This window comes from Apium graveolens, chromosome 1, assembly GCF_009905375.1.
Source record: "Apium graveolens cultivar Ventura chromosome 1, ASM990537v1, whole genome shotgun sequence".
In the NCBI taxonomy this organism is placed as follows: Eukaryota; Viridiplantae; Streptophyta; class Magnoliopsida; order Apiales; family Apiaceae; genus Apium; species Apium graveolens.
The window spans coordinates 61,896,457-61,903,683 of NC_133647.1; the positions used below are offsets into that span (position 1 = coordinate 61,896,457).

Sequence of the window (7,227 nt, forward strand, 5' to 3'; positions counted from 1 at the left end):
ACCTCCATAGTGTCCACCATAAACTGTGGAATGGCAGTCTCGTAATATCCCCTCCGTCTCACAGAACGGGATACATCTCCTGATGATCTGGTCAGCTCCCTGTCTAAACAAATATGGTTCATCCCACATATACCACTTCACCTCATGCAAAAACTTCTTCTTTTGAGCGGATGTCAAATTAAGAGGCATTATATTATTGATGAGATAGTTTATAATATCTGCAAACCATGGTTCTTCCTCCTGAATTGCAAACAACTGCTCATCCGGAAAAGATTCATTGATTAACGTCATATCTTGTGAAGTAGAATCGGGATTCTCCAACCTAGAGAGATGGTCAGCTACTTGATTTTCAGTACCTTTTCTATCTTTGATCTCTAACTCAAATTCCTGAAGTAAAAGCACCCAACGAATGAGTCTCGGCTTCGAATCCTTTTTAGAAACCAGATAGCGAATGGTTGCATGATCAGTAAATACTGTTACTTTCGTACCAAGCAGATAAGATCGAAATTTCTCAAAGCCAAAGACTATAGCCAAAAGCTCCTTCTCAGTAGTGGTGTAGTTCAATTGGGCACCATTTAAAGTCTTACTCGCATAGTAGACCACATGGAAGAGATTTTTCTTGCGCTGTCCCAGAACTGCACCTACGGCATAATCACTCGCATCACACATCATCTCAAACGGTTCTGTCCAATCTTGTGCTGTAATAACTGGTGCAGTGATCAAACTCTCCTTGAGAGTCTCGAATGCTGCCAAACATTCATCATCAAATTTGAACGGCACATCTTTCTCAAGTGAATTACACAACGGCTTAGATATCTTTGAAAAGTCCTTGATGAATCGCCAATAAAAACCCGCATGACCAAGAAAACTACGGATTCCTTTCACAGAATTAGGTGGGGGAAGATTTTCAATGACTCCCACCTTGGCCTTGTCCACCTCCAGACCCTTGCTAGAGACCTTATGCCCAAGGATAATGCCTTCACGCACCATAAAATGACATTTCTCCCAATTAAGCACCAAATTAGTTTCCACGCATCTTTTGAGTACGGCGCGCAGATTATTCAAACATTCATCATATGAGTGTCCAAAGACGGAGAAGTCATCCATGAACACTTCAACGTTATTTCCAATCATGTCAGAGAATATAGCCATCATACATCTCTGAAAAGTGGCCGGGGCGCCACATAACCCAAACGAAACTCTGCGAAAAGCAAATGTGCCAAATGGACAAGTGAAGGTAGTCTTTTCCTGATCCTCTGGTGCAATACAAATCTGATTATACCCGGAATAACCATCCAGAAGACAAAAATACTCATGACCCACCAATCTGTCAAGCATTTGATCAATAAATGGAAGAGGGAAGTGATCCTTCCTTGTGGCTTTGTTCAATTTTCTATAATCCATGCATACTCTCCATCCTGTAACTGTTCGAGTATGGATGAGCTCATTCTTTTCATTTGCGACCACAGTGATACCTCCCTTCTTAGGTACACATTGTACGGGGCTCACCCACGAGCTGTCAGAAATAGGATAAATGATGCCTGCATCTAGCCATTTCAGAATTTCTTTCTTCACCACCTCCTTCATGATGGGATTCAGCCTTTGCTGCTGTTCCACAGTTGGCTTACTACCTTCCTCTAGCAGAATTTTATGCATACAATATGAAGGACTTATCCCCTTGATGTCTGCTATGGTCCATCCTATAGCCGATTTGAATTCTCTCAAAATCCTTAAGAGCTTGTCTTCCTCACTACCTGAAAGGTCAGATGAAATAATAACAGGTAACGTAGATGAATCACCTAAAAAAGCATACCTCAAGTGTTCAGGTAATGGTTTGAGCTCCAAGGTAGGTGCTTCCTCTATTGATGGTTTGAGCTTCCCTTCAGCATTCTTAAGGTCAGAAGTACCAAGAGATTCAAATGGTATGTCCAGCTTTCACTTCCATGGAGAAGCGTTCAGATATTGTAATTGCTCGTTGCTATCTTCATCATCGCTGTCAAAATCCCCCACTAAGGCCTTTTCCAATGCATCAGACATTAGCATGTGATCGAGTTCCGAAGTAACCGCAGTATCAATCACATCCACTTTTAAGCACTCCTCATCTTCTGTAGGGAATTTCATTGCCTTGAATACATTGAAGGTCACATCCTGATCTTGGACCCGCATAGTAAGTTCACCTTTTTGCACATCTATCAAGGTACGGCCAGTAGCCAAGAAAGGCCTTCCCAAGATTATGGGAATCTTCTTATCTTCCTCAAAATCCAGAATAACAAAATCTGCTGGAAAGAAGAGCTTATCCACCTTGACGAGCACATCCTCAACTATGCCCCTTGGGTAAGTAATGGAACGGTCAGCCAATTGTAGCGACATGTATGTGGGTTTTGGATCAGGCAGATCCAGCTTTTTAAAGATCGACAACGGCATCAGATTAATGCTTGCTCCCAAGTCACAAAGGCACTTGTCAAAAGTTAGATTGCCAATGGTGCAAGGAATGGTGAAGCTTCCTGGATCTTTCAGTTTTGGTGGTAACTTTTGCTGCAGAATAGTGCTGCATTCTTCCGTGAGAGCAACGGTTTCAAGGTCATCCAGTTTCACCTTCCTTGAAAGAATAGTATTCATAAACTTCGCATAACTAGGCATTTGTTCCAGAGCCTCAGCGAAAGGTATATTGATGTGAAGTTTCTTGAACACCTCCAGAAACTTCCCGAACTGTCTATCCAGCTTTTGTTGCTGCAATCTCTTAGGAAAAGGTGGTGGAGGATAGAGCTGTTTCTCCCCTGTATTAGCCTCAGGCAGAGTGTGTTCAATAGTAGTCTTCCTTGATTTCGCCGCTTTCTCCTTTTGCTTAGATTCTTCTTTTCTAACTTCAGCTTCGACTTCCTTTGCCTTTTCAGCATCAGCCACTTTTCCAGACCTTAAGGTAATAGCCTTGACTTGCTCTTTAGCTTCCTTCCTGCCTGGTACTTCCGTGTCACTGGGAAGAGTGCCAGGTTGACGATTGAGCACTGCATTGGCTAATTGACTGATTTGATTTTCAAAGGTCTTGATAGAAACCGCCTGACTCTTGCACAACAGCTTAAGTTCCTCAAAATCAGCACTAGTGGGTGCAGCTGTACTTCCCTGTTGAGGATATGATTGCCTTGTAGCATACTGCTGTGGTTGCTGGAATCCAGGTGGGTTAAACTGTTTACTCACTCCTTGCTGATATGGTGGCTGAATAGCATTCTGATTATTCCCCCAGCTGAAATTTAGATGATTTCTGTTATTAGGATGATAGGTCGCTGGCACAGGCTGCTGTTGTCGCTGATAATTATTCACATACTGAACAGATTCATTGACAAGAGAACACTGATCCGTAGCATGAGAACCTGCACAAAGCTCACAAACCATAGCTAATTGATTAACTCCATACGTAGCCAGAGAATCAACCTTCATTGATAGCGCTTGGAGCTGGGCTGCAATAGCGGTGGCTGCATCAACTTCCAGAATACCTGCTACCTTGCCTGACGTCATCCTCTGAGTTGGGTTTTGATGCTCATTTGCAGCCATCGTCTCGATAAGATTATACGCCTCAGTATAGCTTTTAGCCCATAAGGCGCCTCCAGCTGCTGCATCGAGCATGGGCCGAGATTGTGCCCCCAAACCATTATAGAAACCAGTGATCACCATCCAATTCGGCATTCCATGATGTGGACATTTTCTCAACATTTCCTTGTAGCGTTCCCAAGCCTCGCACATAGATTCTGTAGGTTGCTGCGCAAACTGAGTAAGAGCACTCCTCATAGCAGCAGTCTTTGCCATTGGATAAAACTTCACCAGAAACTTTTGCGCAAGATCTTGCCACGTAGTGATGGACCCAGCTGGTTCAGAATGTAACCAGTCTTTAGCCTTATCCCTCAGTGAAAATGGGAAAAGCCTCAACTTGATAGCCTCATCAGTCACGCCATTATACTTAAAAGTGCTGCAGATCTCGACAAAATTCCTTATGTGCATGTTGGGGTCTTCAGTTGCCGCTCCTCCAAAAGAAACAGAATTCTGCACCATCTGAATAGTGCCCGGCTTGATTTCAAAGGTGTTAGCTTGAATAGCCGGATGAAGGATGCTTGACTGAATGTCATCAATTTTAGGCCGAGAAAAATCCATAAGAGCTGGATCAGCTTGAACAATACGATCTCCCATGTTTACTGGTTCTTTCTGCTCAGTTCCTGAATCCGAATCCTCAAAATCTAACTTCTCCGGAATATCAAGAACTTCGTCTGTCTTCTGAGCTGTATCTAAAGTCCTCTTGCGAGCACGAGAACGAGTTTGCATAAACGCTTGCTAAAGTACCTGAAACACAACCGAAAAGAGTAAGTAACTACTACGTCCTAATCACTGAGTCCTAATGACCAATGATGGTAAGTACATAAACTAAACAAATACGTCGAGTCCCCGGCAGCGGCGCCAAAAACTTGTTAGGGCGAAAACACGCGCTAATATTCACGCAAGTATACGCGTTCGCAAGTAATATAGAATACTTTCTAGTTCGTTCCCTCAGAGACTCAGACTAAATTATTGTCTAATTAAACTCACTCACCAATGTATGATTACTTCTCAATGTTAAGATAATAACACTTAAAATTGTTGATTAAATATTAACTATAATTAACTACTTAATTACCCACTTAACTAAAACTTCAATTTATCAATAATAAAACACTCATGAGATCACAACTTCATTATTACTTCCTTCTATAGCCATTGTTATTACCTTTAGCATGTGACAGTGATGATATTAATCGAATAACACAAAACTGATAAAAGCCAACTTTCATTGTACTAATACCATTCTACCAAGCATCCACAATTAAGATAGAAGTTGAATAGTCATCAATTATGTTGAGTTCCTATATGTCTACAGAAATTGACAACACAGCGATTTAAGCACAAGTTATTCCTTTTGATTACATAGGGCAAATAAAACTGTTCGAGTTACCCACTAATCATGCACAACGTACATGAACCTATGCTAGCATGGCAAGTTCTAAATCTCAAGATCCACCGTCGCTTCACAGGAGATTAACACCCTATCTTATATGTTCGCGACGCACATAAGACGAATATGCATAACCAATACTAGATATCATGCAATCATCAAACATTAAAGTATTAAACAATTAACTAAAGAATTCCATAATAAATCCGTTGCAACCCCATGATCACGATTAGCCCATAATAGAACTTATCGCCATCATGGGTTCATATGAAATCATGACAAACAAACACAAGAAAATAATAACTAAACTAATTATATTAAAACAGAGTACGTCACAAGAGTAAATAAGTCAAAGCAAGAAAACTAGCATCCAACATTACAACGAAATAAGAATCACAAGAATATATGCTTCCTCTTCGTTGCGATGTGCTAAATCGGTCTTCTTCCTTATCTTCTTCGCTTCTTGCGTAAAACAAAATCTAAAACATAATCTCCTTAATACCCTCTGTGAAAACGTCTCAAATCTACCTATATAATAGTCCCATAAAACTCAGATTACATAGAAGTTGGAAGCCAAACAGAAGTAGAAGTCTAAAATAATTTATCTTTTTCCCCGACCCTGCGCGGCCGCTCAGCATAGCTGCGCGGGCGCGCAGGTTGCTGCGCGGCCGCTCAGCATTGCTGCGCGGGCGCGCAGGCCTCTACTGGAAAAAATCCAGGTTTGCTCCGTTTCTTCGCCGTAATCTGCCCATTCCTTTCCTCTCGCAATGGTGAACACATGCCAAGGCTTATTCTTGATGATTCCTCCCCCGAAATGCAACTAATACCCTGAAATGCATAAACACTAGAAAAATGCATCAAATACACAAAATACTTGATTTCAAGACACCAATTTAAGCCATTTTAAGACGTTCTAAGTAGTATAAAATGCCACTTATCACATGGCCAAGATAGCAATCTCCTCTTTCTTTTGTTTAGTCATTTTAGCATCTAGAGCAGCTTACTTCTTTTCCTGCTTCAATCTAGCCTTTTCTTCTCTCTTTGCTTGAGCAAATTGAGGATGTCCAGCCACCACACAAATTTCTTTCCCATTTTTGAAAATCTTGGCAATTCTCCTTTTGGAAGCTGAATCAGCTAGATCTTTGTATAAAGCAATTGACCTTGATAGAAGCTTCTTCTCATCAGGCTTAGGTGTCTCATACACAGTGTCCAAAGGGTTCTTCAATGATGATTTTGAGTAGTTTACCCTTGATTTAAGAATTATTTCATCCTTTGGAGATTTGATGCAGGAAGATTGTCCTCTTTCCAGATAGTTCATGCTCATCTCATTTATACTAGTTTGCTTGACTTGAGAGTGATGGATGGCTGACTTAACTGGCTCCTTGACGAGTTCAAACTTCTTCTGTATTTCCTCATCAATCTTCTCCCAGTTGAATAAACTCAACTTTTCTTTATCATCTGCTCTTAAATTGGCTGCTGCTGCATTGATCAGATCTATGCTATCTGTAACTGATGGCTTAGAGATAGTAAGTGAAGGTACAATTACTTTACTGATTTGAATTTGAAGCCTCTCCCCCTTACTTGATCCTTTCTCCCCCTTTTTGTTATCATCAGTTTGAGTAGAGGAGGGGGTTTGAGCAGCCACCAGTTTCTGAAGTAGATCAGTCTGTTGGGCTTGATGGAGATGAATGGCAGTTAAAGATGCTTCCATGGCTGACATTCTTGTGTCCAAGGCATCTATCTTGGTTGACAGATCAAAATTTTTCCTTAATTGCCTCTTGATGTCAAGCATTGTAGCTTCTGGAAGTTTAGAGTCTATCATGTCTGAAATAGCCTTTTTCATCTCCTCAATATCATTCTTCATAGTATTCACATCTCTAGCATGCTGGAAGCCCTGGATTTGTTGAAGTTACAAGGAGGCTATAAGTGCCTGAAGGAGCTTCTTGGTGCTGGCATTGGTAGTGGTTTGAAGAGCACTATTTGTCTGATTGATTAATTGGATCAGGGTTGTCTTGAAGTAATGCTCATCACAGTGCTTTGAGAATGCCCATGATGGCATACCTGACCTTGTACTTGAGCCTACTTCTCCCCCTATGTCCATGGCTTCATCTTCACTATCCCCACTCCCATCTCCAAATAAATCAGCTGAACCACCAGTCTCATAGTCCACATCACCAGCTGTAGAAGGCAAAGTTGTGATGGCATCTTTAGCTCTCATTATAGACTGTGTGGTATGCGCCAGATTCAGCATC

General features: G+C 41.4%; 1 non-coding gene across 1 annotated transcript; it reads left to right on the plus strand.

Moving 5' to 3' along the window:
• The first annotated feature begins 3,679 nt into the window (after positions 1-3,679).
• Positions 3,680-3,786, plus strand: LOC141679512 (small nucleolar RNA R71). Its single transcript, XR_012558122.1, has one exon. It is a non-coding gene; the product is annotated as a small nucleolar RNA R71 (small nucleolar RNA).
• The last annotated feature ends 3,441 nt before the right edge of the window (positions 3,787-7,227 follow it).